Source organism: Oryctolagus cuniculus, chromosome 13 (assembly GCF_051225735.1).
Source record: "Oryctolagus cuniculus isolate XC-2025 breed Fujian yellow rabbit chromosome 13, ASM5122573v1, whole genome shotgun sequence".
Lineage (NCBI taxonomy): Eukaryota > Metazoa > Chordata > Mammalia > Lagomorpha > Leporidae > Oryctolagus > Oryctolagus cuniculus.
The window spans coordinates 6,397,582-6,418,705 of NC_142879.1; positions in this window are offsets into that span (position 1 = coordinate 6,397,582).

Genomic DNA, 21,124 nt, shown 5'->3' on the forward strand with positions numbered 1-21,124 from the left:
ATTTCCCATTTTACCACTGCACATATTTGTTATTTACTGTTATTAGCTCTTGCATTTTTTTACCTTTTAATATTTTCAAAGATTTCTATAATTCTGCAAGTGTAGGCAAGATATAACTAAATTCACGTCAGGCATCTACATCTACTATAATGCGAAAAAGGCAAAATGGAAAACTTACCAGTCGATAGCAGATTTTAGTAAGCATTCTGATATGCCCTTACTAATTAAGAGGAAAATCAAGAATATGCAAAATGAGCAAAATTAGTAGAGATTTCCATATTTATTTTTTTCTTTTAAAAGATTTATTGTTTATTTAAAAGGCAGAGTTACAGAGAGGCAGAGGCAAAGAGAGAGAGACAGAGGAGGGGATGAGAGAGAGAGAGAGAGAGAGAGAGAGAGAGAGAGAGATGTCCTCCATCTGCTGGTTAACTCCCTAAATGGCCGCAATGACCAGAGCCAGGCCAATCCGAAGCCAGAAGACAGGAGCTTCTTCTGGGTCTCTCACATGGATTCAAGGGCCCAAAGACTTGGACCATCTTCTACTGCTTTCCCAGACACATGAGCAGGGAGCTGGATTAGAAGTGGAAGCAGCTAGGACTCGAAACCTGCGCCCATTTGGGAGGCCGACAATGCAGGCGGCAAATTTACCCACTAAACCGCAGCACCAGCCCCACTTATTTATGTTTTAACCAAGGCTCCACAATGAAAAGATGGTAAGACAGAAGAAAATTCTATCATTTATACAACATGGATGAGCCTGAAGGGCATTATGTTATTATGAAATAAGCCAGGCACAGACTCAAATGCTACAGGATCTCACTCGTGCAGAATCTGAAGAAGCTGATTTCATAGAAGCAGAGAGTACTACACTAGTTACCAGAAGCCGAGGTTTTTGGAGGGAGGATTGGGGAGATATCAGACAAAGGATAAAAAGCTTATAATTAAGTATAAGCGTCAGTTTGAGAAATCTATTATGTAATATGACTACAGTTACTTATGATAAGAAAATGGATGTTAACTATTTGCACAAAAATCATAAATGCATACAATACGCTGACTAGATTTAAATATTCCACATGTACTGATTTTTCAAAATATCATACTGTATATGATAAATATGGTTTTATCTTTAAGTTAAAAATAAATCAAGGAATTTGAAAAAAATAAAAATTGGCATTCCATTAAGGCACTTTCCTAGTATTCACACTCCTGTGCATGGCCATCTCGGTTGTTTCAGATTTATCATTTTTACAAACTTTCGCACGTCTGACTTCTCTTCTGTATGGGCAGAAATCTCCCCTGGTGTTTATGGCAATGCTAGGTACATGTTCACCATTAGTAGACTATACCAAAATTTTCTCTAACCATCTAATTTTTACTACAATCAGCTAAGACCCCATGACATTTGGTTCATATTATTTTTAAGCTTTCCTCAATTAGATGTGTTTAATATGCTTCCTCAATGTAATTATTTGACTTTCCAAAATGGTTAATAAAATCAACCACCTATGTTTCCCATATTTTTCTCTTGTGGGAACTCTTTGCTCTTTTGGTTTATTATTCTCATTTTAATTGATCTGTGTTTATTTTAATTTATTGTTCACTGTGCTATTGTTTTAATGGTTTACTCTGTTGATGATTTGTCTTGATTTTCTTTACAAAAACTGCTTTTATTTTTATAATCTAATGTAGTAAACTGCAACAGTGTTGTCCTGAAAGATTAAATATTTTCTGTAGCCAGTTTAAGAAACATCTCTAAGTTTTATTTAGAAATATGCTGTCATGACAATAGGTCTGCTCTGATTTCATCATCATTTAAAAAAATCATCTATTATTTTTCACTTTATGTTTCTGTGTGGGAGCAAACTGTTGAAATCCATACTTAATGTATACTAAGCTGATCTTCTGTATATTAAGATAATCGAAAATGAATCTTGATGTGAATGGAAGGGGAGAGGGAGTGGGAAAGGGGAGGGTTGTGGGTGGGAAGGACGGTATGGGGGGGAAGCCATTGTAATCCATAAGTCGTACTTTGGAAATTTATATTCATTAAATAAAAGTTTAAAAAAAAATACAGACATGTTCAGAAAGTCAAGTATTATGTATTTCTAACAGTCGTCTACATACTGATTTGCAAACAGCTATAAAACATTTTTAAATTAAAAATATAAGAACAGTGAAAAAAAAAGAAATATGCTGTCATATGAATTCTTCTAAAAGCATAAAGTTTTTCTTTCAGAATTTGTCTTTAATCAACTTTAATTTGCGTATATTCTATTAGGTGACTTGGGTTTAATTTCAGACTTTTTTTTTTTTTTTTTTTTTGCCAAGCCAACACCAACTGTCTCTTAGACTTTACTGAAGATTCAATTCACCCCTTGTTGTTCTACAATATCACATTTCTCATAATTAATTTTCTGTATATGTGTAGATCTGTTTATGTGCTTTCTTTTCCCTTTCCTTCATGAACCCATTCATTTATTTGCTAGTTCTACAGTCTCAGTTGTGATACCTGTCATTGAGATGTGATCATTCCTTCCAATTTATTTTTCCTCTAAGAAATATTGTTGGATTTTCTCATTCACTTGTTTTTTGTCAGTTTGTCACAATTTCAAGAAATATTACTAATTAATTTTGACAGAATTAATATTTTATATTTTATTAATTATTTCTAATTTTTTATTCATTGAGATAATACATATGTTGATATGCATTATATCCAAAGGCTTAATTGATTTACTAAATACACAGTTCAACAAATAGAAAGCAAAAAGAACATAGTCCTGCAGGAAAAAGGCTAGAATTATAAACAATAACCAAATAAAAAAAAAGTTCAAGTTCAGTTTAAGGAAAACAATAGATGACCTGAATGAGAAAATTAGTAAGACAATAAAGTGATTAAAAAGAACCAAATATAAATGTGGGAGTTGAAACCTTCACTCAACTAAATAGAAAGCATAATTGAGAGCTTCCACAGCAGAGTAAGCCAAGCAGAGGAAAGAATTTCTGATTTGGTGGACAAAAAATAATATAATATTTATTAGTGAAGTTGACTTCCAAGATTTTAATATTGTTTATCGTACTTGTTTATATTTCTGCAAAACAGTGGTCTTTCTGTTTGTTGATGTCCTAGAGTAGGATTCAGCCTATAACTATAAAGTAAGACAAAAGTATGCAATCATAAATTTTTTTTATAAAAGTAACAAAATAAAGAGGAGCAATGAAAGGAGAGAAAAAATATAGGAAGCATTATGTACTTAAAATTGTATATATGAAATACAAAAATAAATAAGTAGTACAGTCAAAAATAAAGAGAGAATAATTAAGAATCAAGAATAAAGACTACGAAAAATATGGGACTCCATTAAGTAAATACATGTTCTTATTATAGGAATCTCTGAAGGAGAAGGGAAGGAAAAATTAATTTAAAACCTATTAAATTGGCCGGCGCCATGGATCACTTGGCTAATCCTCTGCCTGTGGCACTAGCACCCCAGGTTCTAGTCCCAGTTGGGGCACCGGGTTCTGTCCTGCTTGCTCCTCTTCCAGTCCAGCTCTCTACTATGGCCTAGAAAGGCAGTGGAGGATGGCCCAAGTGCTTGGGCCCTGCACCCACAAGGGAAACCAGGAGGAAGCACCTGGTTCCTGGCTTTGGATCGGCGTAGCGAGCTGGCCGAAGCGACCATTTGGGGGGTGAACCAATGGAAGGAACACCTTTCTCTTGTCCCTCTTTCTCTAACTGTCTAACTCTGCCTGTCAAAACAAACAAACAAACAAACAAACAAACAAAAAAAAAAAACAAAAAAAAAACTATTAAATGAACTATACTGAATCTTTTATTCTATGATCTTCATTAAGACATTTTGTTAAATTTTATTGTATTCTAGACTTAGTGTTCAGTTTTCTTCTGAAAAATACAAAGGTGTAGACATCTACTAATTTGTTCTCCACATCATCTACCTTCTTTCTTTTTGTTTTCCCATGTATTTCTTCTTTTAATCTGATGTATTAAGATTCTTCTCACTTTTTTTCTTCAATGTCAGTTATTCGATCTTTGATCATGACAATTAAGTATTTTATTTCTTAGAACACAGACTTGATATTTATTTAAACAAAAAAATGCAGTTTTCAAATGATTCAATTCATACTACACGTTTTCTGTCCTGATATCTAGGAGCTCCACCAGGTGGTGGTACACAGTGTTTAGCCCATGCACCCTTACATACCAAGTAGTCCAACACAAAAAACATTCAATTTCTCACACACAAATGTGTACTAATTTCTGACCCCTCTTCTCAAATTTGCTCTACTCTACTTGAGTTATTTGAGTAGCCACAATTCTAAGTGTTGCCGTCATACCATTCACTGTTTCAGTTCCCATATCTCTGTATCCATCAGTATCTATTTCTGTATCTGTATTTCCTCTTGATCTTTGGGCTAAGATCAAGTGTTTAATTTCCATGGATAGTTTCACTTGTGGATATGATGTCCTGGACTTGCAATGTGTTGCCCAATTCTCTTAGTTTTACTTACACATGTAAGACTATCTAATGGATAGAAAAGAAATAATTTAAAACAATACCAATGCACTTCTTGAGTATGCTGGTTCTACACCAAATTTCCAGGTGGATTGACAATTAGAAATTCATTATTCCCGTGCTCCTAAATGAGCATATTCTTTTTGGTAGAGGAGTGAGAGGTGATAGAAAAAGTCTCATGTATCAAAATGAAATTAACTCTCAGATTATCAGTATAAGGAAACAGCAGTTTAACAAAAGATTTTGATAATCCTGGCCATTTGGAAGGCAAAAATAAAATCTTCTCTGGACAAGTATGAGTTAACCCAAGCAAAGTCTGCAAAGACCAGTTGAACCTGCTACATACTTTGGTTGATAAAGATCTTGTATTTCAGTCAGAGGAGAGCTATTTCCCCCTGTAAATTCATCTTCCTAGCCATAGTATAGCAATAAAATTTCCAAGCTACTATGCTGTGCTATGTATGGAATTTTAAGATTTTTTTCTTGTTTTTATTTTTTATATTTTGTCACTTCAGTAGAATGTTCAGTTTATTAAATCTTTTTTAAAATTTTTAATTAGTTTTTAACAGATTCAGTATAGCTCAAGTCTAAGAATGTAATGTAATATAACAAATCTAAGAATATAATATTCTCTTTCCGCCTTCCTCCCTCTTCCTCTCTCCTTCTTACCCTTCCTCTCTTACTTTCTTTTATTTGGTTTTGAAATAATAGATTTTAAATTTAAGCTTTTTCTAAAGTGAGTTTTCATGAGGCTTCATGTTTCTACCAATATTTTATTGGCTAGATTGAAATGATTGTTCCCAAGTTCTGCTTGTTGTAAGCTTGAAATCCTGAATGATATATTAGGAAAAGAAAAAAAAAAATGTGTACTATATTACTTTCAGGAGTATGGATGAAATGGAAAGAGCACATAATTTGGGCCAAACTTCCACTTAAATATTTTGAAGCCATTGAGAAGATTGTGTCATTTATCCAAGGCTAGTTTTCTTATATCTTACATCTGCCTCTTTTCGTCTTGAGATATTCAGGTGAATACTCATGATCAATGACTAATAGTTGTGCTGAAAATGACTAAAATGTATGTGGATACACACAGGTGCATAAAAAATAGACCATTTTCATGTTGCTTCAACCTGCAACATTGCTAAAGCTCCAGGGACATATCAAATCAGGATTGAGAAAATATTTGAAATCATTTTATGAAGTTGTGTTGTGTGCTCAAGGAACACTTGAGGTATCTGATAAAACTATGCTACAGCTAGCATCCATCCTTAGATTCATTTTAAGGAGAAGTGCAGTACCCAACTTCTACTCCCTCAAAATACAGTAAAGAGGGAAACTTTTGCAGTCTGCATTTCCTTACAGAGAATAACATTGATCTCCTTCATTAGGATCTTCTGGCTGTGGGCCTCTGGTGCTGGAGGACGTGTGGTGGCTAGGGGCTTAGGGGCTAGACGCCTTCCCTGAGACGCCGCTGCTGGGGAAAATGCCATGAATCCCCACCCAGTCACATTTGCGGAGTCATCTGTCAAGATCACCAAGGAAGAAAAGAGCCCACTAGGTAGATATAGAGGGTGGATGGGGAGGCGACTGCCATTTGAGGACACACAAGAAAATCAAATGGTGATTACAGACTTTATTTATTTTTTTTTTACAATCTTTCCTTTATTTAGATTTTCTACAGCTTTTGTATTTTCTTTTTTTGTTTTGTTTTGTTTTGTTTAAACTTCTATTTAATGCATATAAATTTCCAAAGTACGACTTATGGATTACAATGGCTTCCCCCCCATACCGTCCTTCCCACCCACAACCCTCCCCTTTCCCACTCCCTCTCCCCTTCCATTCACATCAAGATTCATTTTTGATTATCTTAATATACAGAAGATCAGCTTAGTATACATCAAGTATGGATTTCAACAGTTTGCTCCCACACAGAAACATAAAGTGAAAAATAATAGATGATTTTTTTTAAATGATGATGAAATCAGAGCAGACCTATTGTCATGTTTAATCCCAGTGAGAGTCAAGTTGGGAATTGATAATTTCTTTTTTTTTTTTTTTTTTTTTTTTTTTTTTTTTTTTTTTACAGAGGATCAGATTAGTATGCATTAAGTAAGGATTTCAACAGTTTGCACCCCCATAGAAACACAAAGTGAAATATATTGTTTGAGTACTCGTTATAGCATTAAATCTCAATGTACAGCACATTAAGGATAGAGATCCTACATGAGGAGTAAGTGCACAGTGACTCCTGTTGTTGACTTTACCAATTGACACTCCTGTTTATGGCATCAGTAATCTCCCTATTCACCAGTTATGAGTTTCCAAGGCTATGGAAGCCCCTTGAGTTCTCCGACTCTTATCTTGTTTAGACACGGTCATAGTCAAAGTGGAGGTTCTCTCCTCCCTTCAGAGAAAGGCACCTCCCTCTTTGAAGACCTGTTCTTTCCACTGGGATCTCACTCACAGAGATCTTTTGCCAGAGTGTCTTGGCTTTCCATGCCTGAAATACTCTCATGGGCTTTTCAGCCAGATCCAAGTGCCTTTAGGGCTGATTCTGAGGCCAGAGTGCTATTTAGGACATCTGCCATTCTATGAGTCTGCTGAGTATCTCACTTCCCATGTTGGATCACTCGCCCCTTTATTTACTCCATCGGTTAGCGTTAGCAGGTACTAGACTTGTCTATGTGCTCCCTTTGACTCCCAGTCCCTCCAGCATGACCAACTGTGAACTGAAACTGATCACCTGGAACAGTGAGATGGCATTGGTACATGCCACCTCGATGGGATTGAATTGGAATCCCCTGGTATGCTTCCAACTCCACCACTTGGGGCAAGTCAGCCTGAGCATGTCCCAAATTATACATCTCTTCCCTCTCCCATTCCCACCACCATGTTCAACAGGGATCACATTTCAGTTAATTTTCAACACTTAAGAATAACTGTGCATCAATTACAGATCTAAACCAGTCATATTAAGTAGAACAGATAAAAAAAAACTACTAAGAGGGATAATGTATTAAGTTGTTCATTAACAGTCAGGGCTATGCTGATCAAGCCACCGTTTCCCATAGTGTCCACCTCACTCCAACAGGTTTCCCTCTTGGTGTTCAGTCAGACTTTAATAAACTTCAATAAACAAATAACAACTGTGGATAGAGGGATCTTTATGAGATTTTATTTTATAGATGGCTTGGCAAACCGACAGAAGAAACAATGGATATATTCTCCAAATTTGATTGGCAAATATCTGCTGAGTTTCTTCTCAGTGAACTCATTATTTTACACTTTAGGTAATAATAATAATAATAATAAGTTTGCCAGGAGGTCAGCTAACAAGACTATAGAAAATTTCTGTTCCTTATCGTGCACATTTTACCCTCAAATGTTATTACTTATGTATGGATGGTTTTTTTCCATATTAACAAGCACTGTGAAGTTTGCCTAATGATGATATCCATATTATCATTGCTGGAATTTAACTATTTGGAAGAGCTTTCCGCTTTACCCTGTTTGTTCTTTTATTCATTCATTTACTCCTATTGGTGCGAACTCATGCATGGATATTTCATTCCAATGCATACAATTCATTAATTTTTTGGTCCAGGTTCTCTCAGGTTTTATTATTGGGAGCTCCTTCAAGCTGGTTTGTCAGTATCAAGCCAGTATTTTTTTTTATCATTTTCTCATCTACTGCCTCATATATTTTCCAGATTTCTCATGTATTTTTTCTTCTCCTGTCATGATTTCAGCCATTTGTTTCCCAAATAGTCCTCATACTAATCTTATTGGAGATTAGTTTTTAGGAAGTGATATCCGAGTGCTACTCATGTTCCTAGCTCTAGGGTGTCCTGGTTTCTAGCCCCACTCCACTGACAATGCCAGCAAGTATTCACAGCTGCTTGCACACATACACACATACCTGCATTTATTTCCCATTTATTTATTTGAAAACATGAGCTCACACTAAATCCAGGTGCTCACAATTGCTCCTTTCTTGGACATTGACTTGAATTGACTAAATTGTAACCAAATTTGTTCTATATCCACAAACCCCTAAACTTTACTTATATCTAAGCTTTTGTTTATTTATTTTGTGTTTTTGAGTATTTATTTATTTATCTGCAAGGTAGAGAGACAAGGAGAGATCTGGCCTCTGGTTCAGTCCTCAAGTGGCCACAAATGCCAGACCCAGGCCGTGCTGAAGTTAGGAGCCAGGAACTTCTGTCCAGTATCCTACATGGGTGGCAGGGGACCAAGTATTTGAGTCATCTTCCACTGCTTTCCCAGGTGGATTAGTTGGGAGGTGGGTTAGAAACAGAGCAGCGAGGATTTGAACCAGCCCTCTGAGAGGGAATATCAGTGTTGTAAGCAAGGGCTTAACCTGCTGTACCACAATACCTAAGCTTTTAAGCATGTGATAATATAAAGAATATCTCTTCTTAACGTCTTGTTCTAAGAATCACATGACCAAAAGGAGAAAGCATTTCCTGTAAGATGCTACCGTCATGCCATCTGCTCAGCTGCATTCTCGTGCTTCATTTCCTTCAAACATCCTGTTAGCACTGTTTCCCTCTCCTGGTTGAAGAAGGATTTTTCTATAGGACCTTGAAACCACAACTTGAAATCACTGTGTTTTTCCTATTGCAATAGCCTTCATCCCTTGAAACAATGGACTTTTTAAATAAGGCATTTTTACTAAAGTGTTTGTTTTTAGAAAATTGACAATTAAGAATGCTAATGTTAACCCAAGAGTGCAAATGTTGGTATTTCATTAAAAAAGAATAATTTACTTATTTGAAAAGCAATTTGTGTGTGTGTGTGTGTGAGAGAGAGACAGAGAGACAGAGACAGAGAGAGGGAGAGATCTTCCATCCACTGGTTCACTTCTCAAATGGTTAAAAAGGTTGGTACAGGGCCAGGCTGAAACCAGGAGTCCAGAACTGCATTGGGCCTCTCACTTGAGTGGCAGGTGTCCAAGCACTTGGGTCATCTCCATTGCTTTCCAAGGTGAATTAGTAGGGAGCTGGATCAGAAGTAGAACAGCCATCGGTACTTAGATCCGCTGTTAGAAAAAACATATTTTTGCCGACACATATCAAATTTATTCCTATCTAATAATTAGTCCATCTATTTATAGACATGCCAGCTTTCATTTAAATGAAAGCATTCAAGTTTCTTGCTTAAACTCCTCCTCATTCTTGTGATTCTGTCCCTGAGAGAACACCTCTTAGGCCCCATGCTGGTATTGAAGTCAACAGCTTTGTTTGTTGGGCCATTGTTTGCTCTATTGTCATTGTTGATTGCAGCTTACAAATAATTCATGTTTCCATCTTTTTAAAATCATAATTGAGTTCTTAGAAAGTTTCCTAAGTTATTTAGCTCAACCAATATTGCTGACATTAAGAACACTGCTATGAGTACTTTGTTCTCTGGTTAGCTTCCTGGTCGTGTGTTCTCAGCTAGTCCTGATGGAGCTTGGTTCTAGCATAGGATCTCCCGAAATGTTCATTAACTTTCAAATGGGCATCCACTTCATTTGCAACTTTAGATGGACTAATAAATATAAACCTAAGAGGCTTTCTCAGTATGATTTTTTGCTCAATGAACAAGTTGCTATGATCATCTTTGAAGATTCTGGGAAATGTGTGCAGGACAACACAAGAGGCTGTCTCTATGCAGACTTAAATGTAATACTCTTCTCTCTGGTATCTGTTACTCTTATGTACTTGTCCTCAAGAAATTCTCTCCTCCTAGAAAAAAGCCCAGAGAAAAATATGGCAGTACATTATAAATACACCATATAATTTACTTCCTTCTCCCTATTATCATCATCTTGTAAACATTCTTGCAGAAATTTTTACTATATTATGTTCTCCTATGATCTTTTTTCAAAGATAGAATAAATAATTCTATACATAAATTGTTTTTTTAAGATAAGTGATAGTAAGAAAAGCTTAGCTGTTGATACACAAATGAATGAAGAAAGGATATATATATATATATATATATATATATATATATTATGTACGTTATCCCATTTTACATTTAAGAACCTGTATTAGATTATTTGCCCATTGCTTTGATAATACTGATGCTGAGTAATTATACAGAGGTTTATTTAGCTCACAGTTCTGGAGGCTGAGAGTCTAAACAACAAAGGGCCTGCTCTTGTGAGGGCCACATAGCAGATGGCATTGTGAGGGGAGTGCATGCAACAGGGAGGGATCACATGGTGCGACAGGGAGGCTTGGGGAGAAGTGTGGGGCCCATCTGGCCCTTTTCTAGCAACCATCTCTGAGGAACTAACCAGAGTTCCTGAGAACTACCTTGATCCTTTCCATAGCAGTGCTCTCAATGACCAAACAGCCTTCTACTAGACCTCACCACCCTTAACATCAACACACTGCCATCCATGAACCCACTGGAACACACTCATGTCATACCCAAAGCATGACATATTCTGCAAATCTACATGTAATTCTATACACTGCTCACATCCCTTTTTTTTTTTTTTTTTTTTGACAGGCAGAGTGGACAGTGAGAGAGAGAGACAGAGAGAAAGGTCTTCCTTTGCCGTTGGTTCACCCTCCAATGGCCGCCGCAGCTGGCGCGCTGTGGCCAGCGCACCGCGCTGATCCGATGGCAGGAGCCAGGAGCCAGGTGCTTTTCCTGGTCTCCCATGGGGTGCAGGGCCCAAGCACCTGGGCCATCCTCCACTGCACTCCTGGGCCACAGCAGAGAGCTGGCCTGGAAGAGGGGCAACTGGCACAGAATCCGGCGGCCCAACCGGGACTAGAACCTGGTGTGCCGGCGCCGCTAGGCGGAGGATTAGCCTAGTGAGCCGCGGCGCTGGCCTGCTCACCTCCCTTTCTCAGCTCATCCCAAGCTGCCGATGGAAGTCCTTGATCAGCCAGGAAATCATCAGATCATGAGAAAAATAATAACAAAATGAAAACACTCATTGTACATTAAGAAATAACATAAACTATCTTATCTACCTGTCATTCATCCATTCATGATGATGATAATCTAGAGTAGTAATACTACTTTAGAATTTACTTATTACCTGGAGTAGTAATACTACTCATAATACTTCATTCAGAAGCAAAGATGGACTGTGAAACAAAACTATGCAAAAGAGATTAAGTGGTTTATGTGAATAACAACTTTTGAGTACAGATTCTGTCTCCATTTTCACAAGTTAGAAATTTTAAAATAATCTGTAAAAAGTACCTTGCTTTTTAAAAGTTTAGTGACTACTTATACAGAAGAGTCATAAAACATTTTAAAGTTTTATGTTATAAAGGTTTTGAAAGAAAAATGCCCTTGGCTCATAATTATATTTCATTTCACAACCTGTTAGGTCCTATATCTCAGTGTAGTTAAAGACCTGAAAGGGTAATTTGCATGTTTTGATGGGAAAAACTTAGGATGGAATTTTAATATCCTTCTGCATTTTATTAAAATAAAGGTGAAAACTGGAAATCAGTGCATTCCATGTCTATAACTCTCACTTCTCTTCAACATACGGAATTTTATAGCTTTAACCCCTAAAATAATTCACATGTCGACAGGAGCAGACCTTGAGAAGGCATTCCTACATGTCTGTGCACATCCTCCCATTTCCCCAGTAGTTTTTAGGAGTCCATATCGTGTTTTCATTTGGCTTGTAAATTTAGACGTTTTTTCTCATATCTAAAGCTAAAATTTTTAACCAAGTCATTTCTTACTTTTCCTTATTTTAATGCTTAATATGCTTTAATAAATAAATAATTTTAATAACTAGCCATTCACTATTTCTCGATAATTTACTGTGTTTAAGGCAATGTTCTAGACTTTTAGAATAGGTTATCAAAAAAAGACATAAAGGCTACCATCGACAATTAATTTTGTTTTGCATCATTAACCTCACTGGGTATTCACTTTATTTTTAACCATGAGAGCAACATTTTCTCCCTTTTCAATATAGATATTCTATATAAAACCCAAGTGAATCATTCCATTGCTTTCTTGGCTGGCACATGAACTTGGCACATTTGCCAGTTTATCGTGGAGGTTATCCAGGGATGTCAAATCCCTGTACATTCATGGCAAAAGTTTTAGACAAATTTGGAATTTGTTTTAGATTTTCTGGATCTCAAGGATTTTCACTGGTAACAGTAGGAAAGGAAAGCAAAACAAGCAATTTGAAAATAAACATAATATTTCTTCACTGAAAAATAGAAGTGAAGATGTTTAAAAAGTGAGGATATCCAGAAAAAATACACAAAAACACATACTCCTTTCCTCGTGCACAAAATAATGACTGACAATGATAGTGAAATCAGAAAACATTAGAATTGGCTGCTAAAAGCATCCAGCTGTAATTCTAAATGAAATAAGGAATTTTGAAAATATACATAGTGTTTACTAGCTTTTTGATCAGAATCCTAGTTGATGTTTTTAGCATTTGTTTCCTTTACTGTTTTCATTTCACAATTTTCAATGGGTAGTTGCATGACTAATCATTATTTTTCTTCTTCTCTGCTTTACCTAATTTTGCAAAAATATACTCTAACCTAAAAAATAAAAAAAAAAAAATTAGGTGGGCGGATTTGAAAGACCAATATGATATCCAAGTTGCCTACCTGAAAAAAACACTGAATGTGCATTAGTAATGCCTATGATAATTACTTATGGCAAAATGTATGAATGAATGTGCTTACTGACTATTGAATACTGTAAGAATCACAGATTCACAAACATGGGTGCTGGTTTAAATATTACCTATTAGAGTATTACTTACTGAATTAATTATTTTAGATTTGTTTTTTGATAGTCATAGTTATATAGAGATAAGGAGAGACATAAAGAGACTCTACTATCCACTGGTTCAATCACCAAATGGCATCATTGACCAGAGCTGCATCAGGCCAAAGCCAGGAGCCAGAAACTTCTTCCTGGTCTCCCGCATGGGTGGCAGGGGCCCAAAAACTTGGTCCATCTTTTGATGCTTTCTCAGACCATTACCAGGATGCTGGATCTGAAGTGTAGCAGCTGGGACATGAACTGGCACCAATGTGGGATGCAGGTGTTGCAGGCAGCTGCTTTACCTACCATGCCACAATGCCAACCCAGTGAACTAAATTTTCTAACTAACAAGGACAACACAGTGTCTGGTTCCCAGTTAATAAGAAATATTAGAATAATTGTCATTAACTTCAAAATCACAGTTATTATTATTTTGATTTTAAAACAAACAACAAGAAAGTTTTCAAACTGGGTAGGAGATTAGATTTCTCTTTAACATTCTGTTATGTATGTCTCCATGAATCACAAAGAGTGAAATGACAAGTTCCAAATTCATGCTAACTAGGAAGAATGATTATGTAGAAGCAACAGTGCTATTCCTGCTGAGTAGGGGTCCTTTGGTGGTGTGGTACTTGCTGTTATTTGTCTGCTAACACTGGATGATAATGGCTTCTTTGCACAGAAGAAATTCCTTCATTATTATTTGCAATGAAGGAATAGTCCCAAAAGACAATAGCCTGCTAAGCATTACTGTCCTTGTACACGAAGGAAAGATTGTCAAATTCCTCTTCCTATAAAGAAGTCATTCACAGGAAGAGGGACAGAGAAACGAAGAGTCATTACTCACAAGATTCGACAAAGTCCAAGGGTAAAATGACGTTCTTTTCTTGAGCTTTTGATTTCCAAGTGGGAAGAAGCTAAGGCCTAAGTCTTAGCTCTGCTATCTGCCTGAGATAACACCCTAAATCTGAGAAAACTCAGGATGCCTCTCTTGACCTAAATTCGTATCGAGAGAAATAGCTACAGGAAGCTTTACAAGAAATGAACTGAGCAGCCAAAGCCACAATTCTGTCCTAAAATGCATTCCTCTGGAGGCATTCCTGCAGACTGCCAATATATACTTCTATGTATTGACAGGAAGAGATGCACTAAGGTCATCTTTACTGTGGGAGTCAGTGAGAGAAATAGAGAAGCTGAGAATGACAGAAACAGAGCAAGGGCCTTGGGCAGAAGCTTTTAGGCAGTAGAACCCAAGCGTATGTAGGAGCCATGAACTCAGGGTGAACAGAGACTAAAATCAGTCAGACTGAGGAGAAGCACTGAGTAACAGGGAGAAGACATAGGCATCATGGAGGGAATGAGCCATTTTTTTGGCTGTTTTTTTTTGTTTTGTTTTGTTTTGTTTTGGTCATTGGGAGCCAGCTTTTCCTTATGCTCTCTGGCACCTGTACTTATGCAAATGTGAACACCTCACATCAGTGCTAGAGGATTCACAAATAAAAAATTAAATGTAGGTAATAAAATATGGATACTTGCTCAGAAGTGTGTGACATAAACAAATGAGACATAACTGCAAAGATGCCAGAAGTGAAGGAGTGGTTATCAGCTGAAGGTATGCAACCCCAGTGAACTGTTTGTGATGTTTAGAGACATTTTGGATTGTCACAAATGGATAAATAAACCTTTTACAAAAGTATTACTCTAAACCAAGACAGGATGAATCAAAACAAATTCTAAATTCATTGACCCAGTGCAGATCTATTTCACATCATGTCTTACTCTTTTCAAATACCATACATATAACTAATCACTCATGAAAATGTCTAAAACTAAATATGCAAACACATAGGATCTGGTTTTTAAAATCTATTTATACAAGAAAAAGAATATTTTGAGCAGTTTCTTTGGGTTGCATTATTGCTGTGTTGCTGTAAGTAAAAGGAGTAGGGAGAGTGGATATATTCAGACAATAGGAAATCAATGAAGTGATCAACTTGCAGAGTCAAGTCAGTCACGAACTTTATAAAGCAAAATGCCCAAAGTTTATTTCACTGTAGTTCTGGTACATCTGAATGTGAATGCTTTGGTCTCATGCAGACTGATAATACTCATGCAACAGGACTCTGTGCATGTAAATGCCTTATAACCATGTATTATACATGCATTAGCGTTATACACCAACAAAAACATGTTTGCTAGTATGACTTCAACTTCAGCGAGCAAAATGCTTTCTTCCTTGACAAAGATGAAATTTGTTATCTTTCCAATAGTCATTAGATATCACATTGGACTTGCATACCCCTTAAGGCAGAACAACATTTTAAACTTTGATAGTCATCAATATTTTAATAGGAATTAACATCAAACTTTTGCAGATTCACAGAGGATTAACATTTTTTATGGTTGAAAATCAAAAGAGTGATTCAGAGCAGAATCAAACTTAAGTAGGCAACTTAGATTTGGAAGGGAAAAATCTAAGTAAAACAAGAAGCTCTGAAATATTGTAGAAAGGTATAAGTCATTGAGTTCATCATCATTTTAACTAAGATTGTTCCTACATTTGTTTGATAATGTTATGCTTATCTTTTCTACAAAAACTAAGTAAGTTAGGTACAGCAATTTTATATATGTAGAAACTGAGACCAAATCACTTATTGTATCCTGGGTCATACACCCAATGCATTGTAGGAATGAGGGTACATAAAAATAGTATATGCTTTTTAAAGTTTGCCTTGCACAATCTCCTTATGCAGATGAAATGGAATCAGGGTGGGTGTGTGGTCTAGTGGTTAAGACACCAGTTGGAGCATATGCAACCTGTATCACAGTGCTTGGCTTCATTAACCAGATTCACTCTTGAATCCAGCTTCCTGCTAATGTGCAGCCATTAGAAAATAACTCAAGGACTTGGATCCTTGCTACCCATATGGGAGACCTGAATTGACTTCCTGGCTCTAGGCTTTGACTTAGTATTTATTGACTAAGTCTTAAAAAGTCCACTAAAATATCCTTTTCATATTGCAAGGACAAGTTTACTGCTTGCTGTTTATAAGGGAGACCAGTACTTAGAAATCACATTACTAGCTACTTACAGTAAGAAGGCTAGAGAGAACGCTTGTGACAGTTCTGGTGTCTTGTTGAAGATGGTCTTCTCATTGGGGGCCTTTTTGAGACTGAGTCTATTTCAAGCTATGATTATTAGGGTTAGAGACCATAAGGAGGCATGGATGTAGAAAGGATGCTTGAAGAACAGGTATCTGGTTGGTTAGCTGGTTTGAGCATTCTATTCTCTGAAGAAGAAAGAAATGAGGGCTAGATGAGGAGTCTGTTGAGTTAAATTAGAATGTTGTTTCTAAAAGTAATAAGGCTGCAAAACCATCTGGATAAAAGTTTCTTGAACTGAAATTCATATGGATGCTACTATATTGCTTTTCATATTGTATCTAAAAATACCATCGTCAATTCATGTTTCCTCCTTTTACTACCCCTTCAATCTCTTGAAAACAGCACTTTAAGACTGTCCGTCTTTCCAGAAATCTTTTTCCCCAGTGGCTACAACGAGCTCTCACGATAAGCTCTAGATAGAAGGGAAATAGAAAGGATAATCTTCAGGCATCACAGCCCAGATGGCATTGAAGGAAGAAAGAAGAGATTGTGAATTAATTTTGTGTTGCTAGTACATGGTGTACAAAGCTGATAGTATCTGAACAATTTCCTAACTGGCGAAGTTATTAATATTAGTAAGGTGTCGTATTGACCCAAACGTATCCCCAGGCACTCTGCTATCTTGTTTACATACATCACTTTGTGACACTTCACCCCAATCCCATTTGGAAAATACTCATATTATTCCCTTCACAGATGTGGAAAATGATGATAATTAACTTGCCTAAGGATACAGAGCTAGTAAGTACCAGAGTTTGGATTTAGAACCCAGAATAATTTTACTCTAATCCTTGTGCTGTTCTCACTCCCACTGCTTGTCCTGATGTAAAGATACAACATTCAACTCTAATGGACATATTAATTTTCATTCATTCATTGTTACTAATTAATTTCCTCCTCCTATATAATATATAATTGCAATTAGAAATTCCTACAGTTAGAAAATATATCAAAAAATCCAGGATATGTTTTTACATGATAAAGTCTGACTTTTAAAAAGTAAGTTCCAGCTAGTGCAGAATAGAGTGTTTTAGCTTTTTTTTTTATGCATTCAATTCAATGCAATAGAACTGGTGTTATGAGCCATATTCTTGTTGGCAAGTGTTATCACACTAGGACATGCATTCAAAATAACTTAATAATTACATCTTAAAGTTGCAGATTCAAAAGTATTTTAACTTGATCTAAAAACTGGGCTTCATTGATTCTCAAAATTTTCATATAGTATTTCCCTAGCTGATGGTTTTAAATATCAATCTCAGTAGAACAGTAAGTTTGGCAAATAGTTTCCTCCATTCAAACTGCAATATCCTTCTATGTATACTTTGTAAATAAGCTGATTGAAAATTAGGAACACAGTTTTGCCTGTTACTTTGTATGAGGTTGTTATGAAAACTCAATTTATCATCTCTTCAGAAAATGGTTCAACAAAAACCAGATAGTCTCACAACACTAAAGTATCTATTCCAGCCAGTGCCAGAAAGATATTTTTAAAGATTACTACTTACTCTGTTACTGATTATAACAGAGTTGAAAGCCTGACCATGGCCTTAGGGATTTGTTGTGTGAGTGGGACACATGGAAACATATACCTTTGCTTGCATTAGGCAAAGTGCTTAAAAATTAGGCCAAGTGGATTGCTCCCCCCAGTACTGGACTTTTACAAGACAGAGCACACAGTCATTGGCAAACTGTGATTTAACAGATATTTTGAAAAGTCATCTTAGCTACCCAGTGACAAAACCAAAGGAAAATTTTCAGAAATGTTATCTACCTCTGTGATTGCAATCCTTTATGACTCTTTCAATTATAATAATAATATAATTCAATATGGAGGTCTCTGTGATCATGAAATCTCCATCACTTATCAACTATTGTATACTAGGTTGTCTGATCACTGAACAGTGACAGTGGGAAACAAAGAGTCAGAGACAATGTTTGTCTCTTGCCATTGAGACTGCTGCTGTTTGCAGGTTGTAGAATGAGAGACGTATGAGAATTGGCAAACTGAGAAACCTGCCTTCACCCTGGGAATGTGAACTGATAGGCTTCTACCCTGGCCTATAGACCACTGCTTTTTTTTTTTTTTTTTTTTTTTTTTTTTTTTTTTTTAGGCTGCCACGGCTGGCGCGCTGATCCAATGGCAGGAGCCAGGTGCTTCTCCTGGTCTCCCATGGGGTGCAGGGCCCAAGCACTTGGGCCATCCTCCACTGCACTCCCTGGCCACAGCAGAGAGCTGGCCTGGAAGAGGGGCAACCGGGACAGAATCCAGCGCCCCGACCGGTACTAGAACCTGGTGTGCCGGCGCCGCAAGGCGGAGGATTAGCCTAGTGAGCCGCGGCGCCGGCCGCTTTTTCTTTAATACCAGCATAATGAACAGCATCCATGCTAAGAAACAGCCACTCGTAGCACCTTGCTGACAGAAAGTTCAAAAAAAAAAAAAAAAAGTTCAAGTGAGAACAATTAATTTGCTCCACAAACTTTTGCTCTCAAAACATACTGCTGCTCTCTATAGTTTTTCCACGTGTCTGTTTTCCTGCCATTAACCCCCTTTTCCTGTATAGTTAATTCTGAAGAATATCCCTTTGTTTAGGGGTAGTGAGGGTAGTGCAGTCCAGCAACCAAGAGCCTGAGCAGAGGGCAGAGGTTGTGTACCCAGTGGGGTGGCAGCAGGAGGCAGCCTGCAAGGAGTGTCAGAGCCAAGCAGATGCTGCCTGGCACCGAGTGTTGCAGGCAGCTATGGCTGGTGCATGGTGCTCCCCTAGGGTATGTGTGTTCCTGTGTTGAAACCCGATCCCCTCTGTGAGGTGTTAAGGTCGTGGGAACTTGCTCTGACAATGATATGTGAGCTGGGCCTTAAGGAATTGATGAAGATTGGAAAGCTTATGGTGGTGGAATCCCTGTCACTGAATACTGCTGGCCTTATAGGAGGGAGCAAGATGAGAAGACGCACATGTCTTCCTTGATCTCTGCATGCGGTGTCAGCTGCCGCAGGATTCTATTTTTCTAACTTATATTTAATAAATATAAATTTTGAAATTACAACTTTTGGATTATAGTGGCTTTTCCCTCCCACCCGCAACCATCCCATCACCCAATCCCTCTCCCATCCCATTCTTCATCAAGATTCATTTTCAATTATCTTTATATATAGAAGATCAACTTAGTATATACTAACCGAAGATTTCAACAGTTTGCATCGATATAGATACACAAAGTATAAAGTACTCTTCGAGTAGTAATTTTACCATTAATTCACATAGTACAACACATTAAGGACAGAGGTCCTACATGGGGAATAGGTACACAGTGACTCCCATTGTTGATTAACAATTGAAACTCTTATGACGTCAGTAATTACCCGAGGCTCTTGTCATCAGTTGCCAAAGCTATGGAAGCCTCTTGAGTTCACCAATTCTGATCTTATTTAGACAAGGCCATAGTCAAAGTGGAAGTTCTCTCCTCCCTTCAGAGAAAGGTACCTCCTTTTTGATGGCCCCTTCTTTCTGCTGGGATCTCACTCACAGAGATCTTTCATTTAGGTCTTTCTTTCTTTCTTTCTTTCTTTCTTTCTTTCTTTCTTTCTTTCTTTCTTTTCTATTAACTTTTATTTTTTTTAACTTTTATTTAATAAATATAAATTTCCAAAGTACAGCTTTTGGATTATAGCAGCTTTTTCTCCCCATAACCTCCCTCCCACCCGCAACCATCCCATCTCCCGCTCCCTCTCCCATCCCATTCACATCAAAATTCATTTTTAATTATCTTTATATACAGAAGATCAATTTAGTATATACTAAGTAAGGTTTTCAACAGTTTGCACCCACACAGAAACACAAAGTGTAAAGTACTGTTTGAGTATTAGTTATACCGCTAATTCACATAGTACAACACATTAAGGACAGAGATTCTACATGAGGAGTAGATGCACAGTGACTCCTGTTGTTGATTTAACAATTGACACTCTTGTTTATGGCGTCAGTAATCACCCGAGGCTCCAATGCCGATCTTATTTAGACAATGTCATAGTCAAAGTGGAAGTTCTTTCAAGTATCATTTCTGAAATGAAAAGACTTGAAAGTCATTACTCTCCTCATTACAACAATAATAAGCTAAACAAAACAAATTCTCTCTTTCTTTCTTTCTTTCTTTCTTTCTTTCTTTCTTTCTTTCTTTCTTTCTTTCTTTCTTTCTTTCTTTCTTTCTTTCTTTCTTTCTCTCTGCCAGAGTGTCTTGGCTTTCCATACCTGCGAAACTCTCATGGCTGCCTCAGGACTCTACCAGCAAGAAGGCCACCATCACCAGGTGCAGACCCTCAGTCCTGTCCCTGAACTATGACAGCCTCAATCATATAATGAGTCACAAAAAATTGGCTAATCCAGGGGCTATGCAGGTGAGAAGGGCGTCTTCAAAGCAGGGACTGCAGAGGTGACGAGATGTCACTTACATTGTTAAATATGTAAATATGAATATTAAGGTTGATGGAAGTCAGGTTTCTCTTTTTCAAAGAAGATGTGAAAAGCGAAGAAACTAGATTTCCATGATGCTGACCTTGAATTTGAGGTGTCAGTGGGAACTCACGGTTTTGAATACAGAACTACAAGTATATGGGAGGGAGGAGAAAGTAC